Source organism: Anser anser (genome assembly GCF_964211835.1).
Source record: "Anser anser genome assembly, chromosome: 4".
Classification (NCBI taxonomy): Eukaryota; Metazoa; Chordata; class Aves; order Anseriformes; family Anatidae; genus Anser; species Anser anser.
This window is the reverse complement of record NC_139724.1, coordinates 7,366,711-7,379,991: the sequence shown is the minus strand read 5'-3', so window position 1 is coordinate 7,379,991 and position 13,281 is coordinate 7,366,711. Positions and strand designations below refer to the sequence as shown.

The window sequence follows — 13,281 nt, the reverse complement described above, 5'->3', positions numbered from 1 at the left end:
GCATTTCCTTGGAAGCAGGGAGATCTGCTGACAGCCCCCCGCCCATACATCCCAAATCCTGTAACATCCCTCTACAGCATAGGCTGTGGGTGGGCAAGGGCAAACTTCTGCAAGCAGTTTCTCATAACACAGGACATCAAGAAAACCTTGGAGTCCAATGCCTGCACTTGGAAAAACCTTCACGGAAATAAAAATACATAAATCTGGAATGGGCTAAAACTCGATGTCAGTGTGCTTCAAAAGCAGGTGTCTAATGTTAGGCTCCTAAATCCTTTTTAGCCACCAAGATTAGTAGCTTGATCTTTGCTACTGGTAATCACCCAGCAGGCTCTGGGAAAGCAGCTTATTTCAGCACCTAAATGTGGGGTTTAGGAACCTAAATTTAGTCTCTCAAGTCTGAAATCTGGGCCTTGCATCCTCAACTAAGGACAAATAAGGGCACCTGGATCTTAAATTGCAATTAAGAGTTTTACTTCCAGGTCAAACACAAAACTCAGAAAGGGCCTAGTTTTCCACCTCCAGTGTCAGGAGATCTCCCTGATCCCACCATGTCTGACATTGCTCTGTGGCTGGAGGAGGGGAGGGCGGTGGGGCCCATGGCAAGGCCCCGTGGTGCACCAGAACCCCCCAGGGTTGCAGCCCTGCTTCCCTCCCTCCCGCCAGCTGCCTGCCAAAGCCGTCTCAGGTCTCGCTGCGTTTCCCCCCGTTGCTTCCTTCCTTCCTTCCTTCTCCTTATCAGTCCAGCAGCCACTCGCCCTATCTGCCTTCTCAGCCTCCCGTGAGGCTCCGCAGGCTCTCACGTAGCTTTCACCAGCCCGTGCCCTGGCACCTTTCCCACCTCCCCGTGCTACCTGCCCTCGGCTGATGGAGAAGCGGACTCCTGGGCTCCTCTCCGCTCTCTGACTGGTAACAGTACGCCCCGTAGGGAATTGGGAGATAAAAGTAAAAACAAGCTGTTTGAATTGGTTCTAGAGAGGCTTTGTTTGCCTTGTGAAAGCCCTCCAGAGCACAGAAAGGATAACTCCAGGGTATGGCTACACTTGACACCAAAACCTAGGCTAAATATTTAGCAGAAGCCAAAGCCAAACCAGAAGCACAAATCAAAAACAAATGTGTAACTCTATTCCTAGAAAATCCTCTTTTCAAATAAAATGTAATTATGCTCTTATTTTCTCAAGCCTCGCCTATACACGAGAGCTGTAACCATTTTACTAATCCCCTTTAGAAGCTGATTTTTATTTTAATTAGGACAGCCTTTTTATGTCCTTTTGGGTTATTCTCAAAACACCTTGCACTGATTTGTCTTAATTCATTCCTTACAGACAGAGCAGCTTTTGTCTCTGGAGTCCTCGGAGCGAACATACGATATATTTTTTTTCTGTCCAGATTTATTTTAGTGACTCTATTTGAATAATTTGACAAAGAGTAAGAATCTTTCTGAAATCCTTAACTGAATTTAATGTATTTCTAAAGGAATTCATGTAAGGCACCCTCTGTGGGATTGCAACGCGGACTGTGGGACAGCGGTGTTGGCTGGTTGTAAAGAGGTAGGGAACTGATCCAAAGGGACACTGAAACAGCATGAGGAAGAAGCCTGAGCAGACTACAGCCATCTTACGCAGTGAGTAGAGAAAGGGGGCAAATGCTTTTGTTGTCAGAAAGCAAAGAATAAAAGGCATGTGTTGGGAGTGTAAACCTTTAAATATCCCTTAAATAAAAGGAAAAAATACTTCCACAGGAGAGTGGAGGTCTCTTGTGTTTAGGAAGGCTTTGGATTTACCTCCTAGAACTGCTGAACCTCTGAAACCTACTGCAGCAAAGAGCTGGCAGCGGATGGAGGTGAAGAGGACAATGCAAGACAATGTAATTGAAATGAACTAATGCAACGCCCTGTTGAAGCTGTATTTTCAAGAGCTCTTCCACACACAGGTGCTCCCCAGATTTTAGTGCGCACTTGTGCCCAAGTGCAAAGCTGCGAAGCTTTGCAGATCACTTTTCAAGGGCTTCCCCTTGGAGCTGGTGTATTGCCACGTACACAGGTCTCAGGTCATGAATTCAGGGATGGCCACATCCCAGCTTTGGTTCCACCAGCCTTGTTGGTAAAACAAAGTTAGCAAACTGGTGAGAACTACTTGGTGGGAGATAACTGCAGTAGTTGAGATGCAGGGTGAGCTTGTCCTTAGATAATGTGGCTGATGTGGTGGAGATTAACGACCAGTTTGATACGGCAGCAAAGGAAATTATATAAGCAAACCTTACAAGAGCTGTGAAAACAGCCTATGATGGGCTTAAAGCAGAGCCCAACAGTAATTACCAGAGCCTTATGTATGTTTTTAGCTCCTACATAACTTTTAGAGGCTTAATGAAACCTCTCAAAAGCAAGCAGGAAGGGCTGTGCACTGATTCCTAGTGATTCATTGACTTCCTTCCTCCCATCCCCAGCTAGAGCTTTACGGGACGAGCCAGCACGCTAGCGTGCAGAGTGCTGCAGTCCTGTAATGCCCAGCACAGAGCCACCAGCCACCAGTGGTGACACCAGCACCGTCCTCCAGACACCCCTTGCCTCCTGGTGAGCCGTAGGGCTCCCCCTGAGGAATACCTCTCATTTTAAATGGTACTCTGCCTTCCTCTGCAACAGACAGGCACGCTGCAATCGCGTGGTTGCCAGCCTTCTCTTGCTTTCACGGCCTGGCAGACGTCTCTGTATCATGTTTCTGAGAAACAAGGTGATTGATGACCAGCTCAGAAACCCCACTACAAAAGCAAGTTGCAGAATAAGAAAACATAAGTTTAAAATACATCTGAAGCTATTCTATTCTCTGAGCTGTCACACAGGATTTCTCTGAGGTGTCTCTAAGCTGCACTAGTGCAGATAAAGCCAGTAACAGCCTCCCACTGAGCCCTGGCTTCCCAAGAGGTTTCCCCTATTCCAGTTAGATCTGAGGTACCTGTTAGGATGTTACTATGTGACCTAACCTTCCAAGCAGCTCTGGAAATCTGATTTCTCCCTTTATTTCTTTTTTTCTCTTTTTTTTTTTCTTTTTTTTTTCTTTCCGTTCCTTCCTTCTGTCCTTTCTTCCTTCCTTCTCTCTCTCTCTCTTTCTTTGTTTCTTTCTCTTTCTCCCTTTCTCTCTTTCAGTAAATCAATCTAGGGGAACTCAAACAGGTACATGGCTTAAATGAATTTGTGATGTTTACAAGAATATAAATGAAACACCATTAGAAACTGTCCTGAATGGGTCTCCAGCTGATTTCTCCAACTGGACCCCAATACCTGCTTAAGAAAAATCAGGCAAGGTTCAGAATGTATTGCATGACCGTGAACCGCAGCAGGATCCTCATGTCCCATCTGAAAGGTTTCTGCACGGACCAGCTGCGTGCTTCTGTCCTCGAGTCACCTGCAGGCTGGAACTGAGCTGCTGCCTTTTGGCCCGTGTCTTTGGAAGTCCTTAACTACTCATGGGATAATTTTAACAAGATTAGAAACACTTTGAGGTGGCTGGACTAACTTTTTCGAGCTTCTTGTGCACAGAGCTTTAACTACCAATATGTTTTTATTACTGATCAGAATAACATCAGTAATCAGAAGTATCGCTCCAGTCAGCCACAGAAAATTACAGAAATGGTGACTTTCTTTAAACTTCTTGCCTGAATCAATTGACACTGGAGAAGGACTCCCGCTGGGCTGGGGGCTTTAAGTGGGCTTTGGTTTAGATTATGCTCTCTATACAGTGCTATCTTGACCTGTCAGTGGGAAAATCCAACTGACTTGAAGAGGAGCAAGGGTAAGTCCCTACTGAAAATGCCACCCGCAGTCTTCTTTTTATCTTCAAACAACGCACATAAGCTCAGGGAGACTATTTCAAATGAAAGAAAGTTTTGCCATACAAACACTAAAAGTAGCTCCACAGTTTCAGTGGATTGCCTTTTCAACTCGTTGTTCCTTTTATGTCTTGGCTCTTTTATTTTAGAAGTTTTTGCACAAAACAAATGGACTAGACTTTATTTCTGTGCTACAGAATAAGAGGCATAATTCCTCCGTATGTAAAGTCAATTGGAATTTTCTCAATGCTGTTGAAAGGGGTAAATCTGGGCTCTTGTGTGTCTAACACTTGCCCTGTTAAGAGCCACGGCAAAACAGCTACTGAATTTAATGGAACCTAGATTTACCTTTAACTTCCTAGATCCTTTACTTGCATTGCAAGAATGATCTATCTGCCCTATTACATTTGCCCTTTCTTGAACAGGATCAATCACCTGTCCATGTCCAGATGTTGCCCTGTATCCAAAGCTCTGTATATATAATTTCACTCATCTCCCCATTTGCAGCGGCATAATGCCACCCTACCTAATAAAAGTACACCGTTCAGTTCTCAGCAGAATCGGGAAAACCGTTTCCATTGAGATCCCAGCGATGTGAACTGGACACTGATCCATGACTGTGAGCCTTCCTCCCTGGTTCCTCTGCTCTTCAGCCTTGAATTCCTGCAGCCTGGCAGGAATCCTCCCAGCTTTTTCTTCCAAAGCTTTCAAAACAAAACCGATAAAATGATATTCCTCCCTGCAGCTCTTCAAGGTTCTTTAGGCAGAGCAACCAAACAGCAAAGGAAAAAAAAACAACACATCTGAGACAATGTTTTGCAAACAGAGGCCACTGGAGCAATATTGTGAGCAAGATAGGAGCTGCCAAGCCAGAACAGGTAAGTGGTGCCTCTGGTCCTGTGTAATTCTGTGGATTACAGATCACATCTCCTTGTCAGGTATTATTTCCACGTATTTTGCTCCAAATTACTATCTGAAATACTGGAACTAGCTATGTACAAGAGTTATTTTTGTTCTTGTGGAAGTGAAGGGTAGCCACAGCTCTGGCCTCAACAAGAAGGAGCCTTTGTTGAGATTCACAACTGACTTGGTGTCCATCGCAGGTCTAGCAGAGTGGCAGGGATCAAGATGATGCCACTGTAGCTCTTGAAGGGGACATACAGACCCAAAGGCACTCTGTAACTGTATGGCCCCTTGTGTTTTGCAGCTCCTAGCTCCTGGGAAGGAACACATTATTCTTACTCCAGACTGACACAACTTGAATTAAATTACTCAATAAGATTTCTGTCTGCTCCAATTCCCTTACTTAGCTATTTTATAGAGAGAAAAAACATGTCTACTTGTTCCTCTAAACAGAGCGGAGGGTTCCTCATTTATGTATGTTAGTTGCTTGATACCATCCTCCCAAAAACTTGCTAAAGTTTACCAGTAGCAACACTATCAATCTGTACGTGTGAGACTCCTGAGTCAATGAAACTCTGTCTCTTCCAAATTCCACTGACTTCCCTCACTACATGACGTTCAGGATGGGGTATCACATTTATAATGTGCATCATTATTATGTTAATGTGTATGTTATGTTGATATATTTTTAAGTAAACAAATGTTTCAACACTGAAATGCTGCCATTTCTGTTTCAAAGGCATTATTTTTCATTTCATAACGGTAGTTAAGCTTCATTCTTTCCTTTTTCTTTTCTTGTTGCAACCCTTCCATTCTGAAATCAAAGATGTCAAGACGTCTCCTGAAGGAATTTCCCTAACAGAATTGTGTCCCAAATATTAATAGCATTAGTATCGTCCAAGCTGGATAATTGGCAATCCCAAAAGAACTGATAGGATCTGTTGCCTATATATTACTAGCTCAGGGCTATGTAATGGCCAGTACTAATTGATTTTCTTTCTTTCCAGCCATACAAACATAAATCATAGTTAATAATTCTCTCAAGTAATTTCTAAGATAGTAAGCGTCTATAGTACGCATGCTGCCACCGCAAGTAATACCTTTGATATGCTTTCTTCCGAGGACAGACAGAAAAACATCGTTCTTCATCCTGCCATTAAGCACAGATTGGAGATTTAAGCACTTTAAGCCCAAGCTCAGACTATGGCGGTACACGATGTATAGCAGAAGGGGCTATGGGTACGTGAGTTCCATAGAAAAAGCAGACACTATTAAAATATAATGATCAAAATGCAGCCTCCCTGGCTCCCACTGCACTCAGCTGCACTTACCAAGTCGTACAGTGCAGTAACAGCTACCTCACAAAGCTTTGTCTAGAAAGTGTGGCAGAACAGCTGTAAAGCGCCAGGACTTCTAGAGCTGGTTAATTGGACCTTTAAAGTGTATTAAATGTCTATTGAAATGCAAGCCGTAATAGCTCCCAAGAGGAAAAGGGCTGTAACGGCTTTACGCATTTATGGATATAAGCTTACATACGTATTAAATGTATAAAAGAAATGTCTGTATAAACATATTATATAAACATATGATGAAAAACACTTTTTACGAAAGCATAAATTAGTATGTGAGAAAGAGCAACATGGATGAGCACAAGATGTAAATGTCTGAGAGCTCGTTTTGCACAGAGACTTTCAGTAAGAAAAGGTCAAAGCCTTTTGTTTGAAGAACAGCCTGCAACATCTCCAGATAGGACATAAACAGCATAGCAGCCACAATGAGACACTCTACCTCCTCACGTAAACAAATGATGTTAGTTAACAATTGTTCAGAGACTGATATGAACTGAAACAGCAACCCACATCTTTCAGATCGGTTGAGCTGTGCTGGGTGCCCATCCCAGTAGGAAAAGCAAGGAAATGTGGCACCAGCCCAGCTCCCCTCTCTGGGAGCTCCTGGCAGTCACTGGAGAGGTTCTGACATTGCTCTGCTCCATGCCCAGAGCCCCCTGGACTCTTTTCTGCCACCAGATGCTGACACAGGACGCCTTGCCTCTCACAGCTAAGGTTGGGTCCTTTTGGACCAATGAACCAAATCATGCATCAAACAGCATCCCCGTGGGTGTAGTTACCACTCCACGTGAAGTCAGCACGTTTCTCTGTACTGACCTCCTTGTGTATTTAAATGGAAGTGTTGCTGGCGACTGAGTCATGTGGACCAAAGCCTGAATAAACCTAGAATATGTAGTCTCAGATTGGAGCAGCGTCCAGCAAAGCTGTTATTTGTATAACTACAGACGTGTATTGCCTTCCACAACCTTTTTTGGGTTTTGTTCTGCTCCTTCTTGACTCAGGCAAAGCTAGTGGGAGTTTCTCCAAGGGCAAGAAATGAGCCAGTACTGGTTAAGTTAAGCATCTGCCTGATTCAGGTGGTGTCTATTTTAAGATATATGCTATGTCAAATATATGTTAGTTTTATATTAATAACACACCACACTGCATACACACACACAGATATGTGAAAATGTAAAGCTATTACATGGATATTCATAGTGAGACAAGTCAGGAAGGCGGCTGTTAATACTGCGTAAGCAGTGTGTGGGCTGTCGCATCAGTCCCCGTTCCCATGAAATCGGCACCTTTCATAAACATTCACATGACCCTTCACAAATACTACGGCAGCAAAGATTTTCAAGTGGTCAGGCCTGGCCTGCCTTAAATTGGTGGAATCAGAGTGAGGATGAGGCTGAAGATTGTCTCCCATTGAGGTCCATTGCTCTGAGATGGCTGCTAAATTGCATCACGCTTCCCAACGAGGTAAGAAATCCCTGGAAGAAATCCCACAGAGGGGCAGAGCCCCTACCCTCTGCTTTCAAGAGGAGTCTGGTCAGGCCCCAAGTCAACCCAGGGGAAAAGTGGTTTCATGCACTTTTAACCTTGAAACTCCCTTCTGCTTTTGGACATCAGGGTACAGCGGTTCGGCTGGGTGAAGACGCAGACCATAAACAATGTTCCCTGCTTCCATATTTACTTAGGAATGCTATACTTGGCAGCGCACATTTCCAGTAGCGGAAGGCTGACTTCCTGATGTCAATATGATATTTGGCAGTTAGCACATACTCCCCAAAGTAAACCATGGCACAGCTTGAACACGGTCTGTGAGGGTCTACAATGTTCAGAAATACTGGCTAAGCTCTTATTTTTTTGACAAATCATGCACCAAAATGTGCAATACAGAAGAGAGAAGGCTTAGACACAACCCAAGCAAATAGTGGGCTGTTGTTCCAAAACCACTGACAGTAACCACTGGGATATTTTCTTTGCATACAAATGAATTGCAATAATCCCCGAATGAAGACAAGCTTTTTACTATTTTGTGAAATAAATATTTTCCTTGTATAACATTGCCCGGCGGATTAAAAAGCAAATAAAGTACAAGCCTGTGCCTACATTATCTAAAGCTGCAGGATCCCAGGAACCCCTGTATTGTACAGCTTCACATGTACGGAGCATCATTAAGAAATGTCAAGGCCATATTTTACTCTACTCCCTTCATACACATAAGAGAAGAAGAATTTTAGTCACAAAAACATCTCCCTATTATACACACACAAAATATGCAGCTTCCCTGAGAAAATCATGAATTCTAATTTGTTTTTGAAGGAAGTAATTTTTTTCCTGGCAGATCTGATAAAAACAACAGCCCATGATTATCTAATCTGAAGGTCATGTCACACTCAAATAACTGGAGTATCTACACAGTAGATGGAAATTCTGCTGTCACCACCCATCATGACAACTGTCGGCAAAATAAAAGCAATACCACTGCCTGCCTTCCTGGTACATCCCAAATTGTCTGGATGGTAAAAATAATTCTCAAGAACAAACAAACAAAAATCTGTGAAATGCGGCTATGCCAGTAAATTTTCAGACAGGACAGAAACAGAGGTCAAGAGGAAAAGAAGCTTTAGTAATAACCAAATCTTTGCAATTGTAGTAATTAAGCTATGCTCCATTTAAGAAAGCAAGAAGCAAAGATGGCTTAACTCTGGGAAACAAGTAACTTGTTCTGTCAGCAGATGTGTTAACGAAGTTTGGTCTTCCAAGGATTTGAGTCCTTCCCCGCTTCCTTTTCCATCTCCCATGATCTTACCCTACCCTGGCAATACTTCTATTTCCTCTGCTCCAGTCCCTGCCCTGTGCACCTCCACCATGCCACATCCCTCTTACCTTCATGACATCTGCCTGGGCACATCTTTTCTGCCTCCCTTCAGAGCGCATGCACTGGCTGGGCAGCTGAGAAGGCAAGGTATGGGATCCACCATGCTGATTTCTCTCCCAAGGGACACTATTTGGAGGTCTCTGTCCTCTACCGAGCCACCTATTTTCATGAATTTTTTCATCTTTTTTCATCTGGTCTTTGCCTCGTTGCCAGTTATGGTTGAAGAGACTCGATGAATTCAGAAGCAGCTGAGTGAAGAGGGACAAAAGCCAAGTGTGAGGTGGGATGGTGTAATTCTGCCCTTCTGAAGAGACTCAGAAGCTACCCACACTCATGGTGCCAGGAGTGGAAACCACCTCCTGGATTCACTGGGGAGACCGCACCCTCTCCGTGGCCAGCTGGCCAGGGACCTGTGTTGGTGGGGAGGTGGGTGGCTCGCAGGGATCTCAGGTGTCCCCCACCTCATCCCTGCCCACGGCTGGTGGCCCTCCACAGCTCAGGGTGCTGACAAATTTTAATAATTTTGGCAAATTGAGGACATCCCTGTCAGTGAGAGGTGGTGCCTGCAGCCAGGTGTTGACAGGGAGGAGGAGAAACAGGAGCGTGGGGCAAGGACACGTTGCTGCTACCTATGTGTACGCCGACGGAGAAGAAGGGGACTGAATTTTCTCCCTGTCCAGGTGCAGAAGCTCAGGACTTACTGGACACCTCGGTGGCAGGAAGCACGGCGGGGCGGGTGAACGCTGCAATCGACATGGTCCCAGAGATGTCCACCTCCGCTGGAAGCAGCACGCCACCATCGTGCTCCTTCCTCTTCCACTTCCCAATGACAGATCCCCGCTTTTTCACGGCCAGCTTGCAAAGGGGGCTCGAAACCCCCAGCTGGAGCTGGGTGCGAGGATGGATGCGGCCCTGCCGAGGGCATTAAACCAGCGTTAGGCCTGGTGGCTACCAAACCGCAGAGTGTGATTTTTCCTCACAGCAGCTCACGGAGAAGAGGTGGGCAGAAGATGGCTGCCGATTCCCCCAGGCCACACCAGGTGGCACCAGCGTGTAGTGAAGGTGGCAGCCGTGCTGCATCTGCTCGCAGGGCGAAGGGCAGAGCCACCAGGCCTTCCTGCAGAAGGTATCATGCCAAAAAATGAAGGCATGGTGCCTGTTGGTACCTTAAACCACCCCCCTCCCCCGGTTTCATGCTGCCTCCTCCCTGGCAACGTGCAGGGAGCTGAAGCCAGCAGCTAGCTGCGGCTACTGCTCTCTGATTTCAGGTTTCGTTTTCAGCTGTTGCTGAGAGTGATTAGCTACCCCTTAGTTAACGAACCGTCCGAACATTACTAACTTGCTGCAGAAGGAAAGGGAAGGCTCGATTCATTCAAATCTCTTCAGAGCAAACCTAAACAGTGCAATTGTTAATTAAAGCACCTCATCTAATTTAACTATTTGGGGGGAAAAAAAATCAAAAGCAAATGAGAGAGAGAAGAGCTTCCCCTTTGTGTTGCCCTACTGACCTGTGCAGTCATAGACGTGTCTTCATCTTCTGCATTTTTGCTGGTTTAAACACGGTATTTCCCCAGACCTTTTGTGTTTGCACTTGTGAACCTGGCAAGGAAATGGCAAACGAGAAGGAAAAGTTCTAGTAATTAACGGCTATGTAAAAAGCTTTTGTTTGCCACACAGCAGTGCTGGTATGGTTTTTGTGTGAGGGCTCAGTATGAGCTAGGTCCAGCAGAGGACTTTGAAGTGTACTCGAAGGACGGTTTTCTTTGTATTACAGCAACAACTGGGTGGGAAGCAAAGAGAAGCAGAAAATTCTACAAAGGTAGAAAATTCATTAAAACATGGCTGGATTCTCACTGAGATCCATCTCTCGGGACCCTGACCTGAACAAGGTGCCTCTGAACAGGGACCTACTAAGAAAAGGGGAGGGGTTGCTTGCTCCTAGGTAAGGACCCAAGTGACTTATTCTCAGCTGAACACTGCTGTCGTGCCCCAGACCTCTTTGTTGATCAAGCCTTGTGCACTTGATATCAAAGAGCAGTGATTTACATTTGGGCATTATGTTTAAACACAAAGGACTCCGCATTTTTTTACAGTCTTTGTATCTAAATTACATCACCTCCTGCTGAAATTCAAACAGATATACTCGATATGCAAAACAGCTTTAGTCTAATTAAAAGCACTGCAGCTAGATTACCCGGCATGCTACATTGGTATCCACAGATGATTTTATCCTGTGTTATGATGAGTTAGAGAGGGGCTTATGGGAGGACAACAGCATCTTCAGGACACAAACGCAAGGCAGAAAGAAAATCATGATCTAATAATATGCAATGCATTCTAATAGTAATAAATATTACAGCCTTTGTGAATTCTTATTTAATTGTAACATCCCTTTTGGATCCAGACCACAACATTGCTATCGGAGTGATGTCCAGTTCAGAATTCAAGACTCTCTGCTATAGACTATGATGTTTTGTCTTTTCTGAAATGAGCGAGAGGTGGTTTTGCACAGCCAGTATAGGAACGGTTATCAAAGGTTTACTGTAGTCACTGTAGAAACTCTTCCAGTGCTCATGATAATGGATTGTCAGATATAAGACAGCACGCAAATGGAGAGGATAAGAGCAGTAATTTAAATACAGCACTGCAGAACAAAACTCTTGAAAATATTTTTGGTTCTAGGAAAAGTGAAAAACATAACAGAATAGACCAAGGCAACTGCTGCAGAGCTAATAAAGTGTTCCTATTTCTACTCATATGTCACTTGTTTGTAAGAAATTAAATGGTACTTTCCAAGGACTCCCCTATAGCTAAAGTGATAATTCTAGTACTAGAAGCAATCTAGAAGCAATGTATATCTCAGTAGTATGCTTGGTCTCCCTTAATAAAGTTTTTCTTGCAAAGGCACAGTCTGTCACGTGCATTAATGCCTGAATTCAGAGGAATATTTTTTTTATTAGTGCATTACGTATATTAGTTTTGTTCATACATGACTGAAGGGGGAAAAAATCCATTGGCTTCTTGATTATTTTGATGAAGAGAAGTGAAATCCCATTTAAAGTATTGGAAATGTTTAAAGTGTAATGCAACAAAGGGGTATGAATTTTACCAACGTATAATCAGTTGCAGCTGATAATGCTAATGCTAACTCTAGTAACCATCAGCATGTCTCCACATGAATGATAAACAAGAATGAATATTTGCCTCCAGCTAATTCTTAGTTCCTACCCAGTGAAATAGATAGTTGGTCACAGATATGTCATTGTTTGATCACGGAAGTCTGTAACAAAATCTTTCAAATATCTTTCCTTATCTTCTCAAAGAAATTTCAGAATATTTGACATCCCATTCTGTCTGCTTTGTGTGCATGTTCCCACAGCCTCGTTAACTTTGCATCCTTCTCTTGGATGGTCTTCATTATGCTCCTTTTATTAGATACGATATTTTACATTAGATAAAGATTATGCAATTGCAGTTTCTAAGTAATTCAAAATGCAGAAGATGGAATGATAAAAAACCTTTACAGTGATGGAACACAACCAAAATTTCTTTCAAAACTTTCTTTAAGGATTCTATAGCATGGCTCAGACAAACAAGACTGGCTAGCCTCATACATGCTGAAGTTCACGTTAATGGCTTGACTGAGGTAACTGCAACAAAAAGTTAATGACAAATCACTTCCTCAAATATACTCTTTCTTTGGAAAAAAAAAAAAACCTCATAATGAAGCAGGAAAACTAGTAAAGTTTTTTTTGTTTTTTTTTTTTTTTCCCCAATGAAACACTTCCTATCTAATTATGGAAAAACAAAGTTGCCTTAATAGTTGTTTTCTTATTTATTTTTGAGAAAAAAAAATAGGACATCAAAACAGTTTTTAAGAGTTCAGTAGTGTCTGTATTAATGATACTGTGCAGTGTATATAATGTGTGTATGCACTCATCCTTGAATCAAGAAATGGTCTGACATTCTATAGAAAATCATAAACTAGTTTTCTATGTTTTTAGAGATTTCCCTGCTTATACAATATAACAAATCTTTTAACCTACTTCAGCATACCTGAATAGATCACAGAAATCTTCTAAATACTGATTCTTTGAGAGTTGTCATCTCCAACCATTTGTGTAAAGAGCACCACAAACTGGTTTCAGTGAGCAGAGGTACCTGAAACATACTCAAATTAATAACCCTCATATTCAGTAATGCACTTAAGATGGCTGTCTTCAGATGTATATTAGAAAAGAGTGTCTTTTTTTCATTTTTTAGGAAAAATTACATATAAATTTACATGAAATGAGAGTTTCTTTAAAACGTCCCTTAGTACGCAGACACTATTGGCTC

The 13,281-nt window shown here is 43.2% G+C and overlaps 1 long non-coding RNA gene across 1 annotated transcript in view; it reads right to left on the bottom strand.

Moving 5' to 3' along the window:
* LOC310899324 overlaps positions 1–13,281 on the bottom strand; it is a 29,226-nt gene that overhangs the window by 7,538 nt on the left and 8,407 nt on the right. Inside the window, exons 3-5 of the long non-coding RNA XR_014584206.1 lie at positions 13,000–13,104; positions 10,452–10,542; positions 8,952–9,191 (exon numbers count right to left, since the gene is read on the bottom strand). This is a non-coding gene — a long non-coding RNA (uncharacterized lncRNA). The remainder of the gene's footprint in view (positions 1–8,951; positions 9,192–10,451; positions 10,543–12,999; positions 13,105–13,281) is intronic.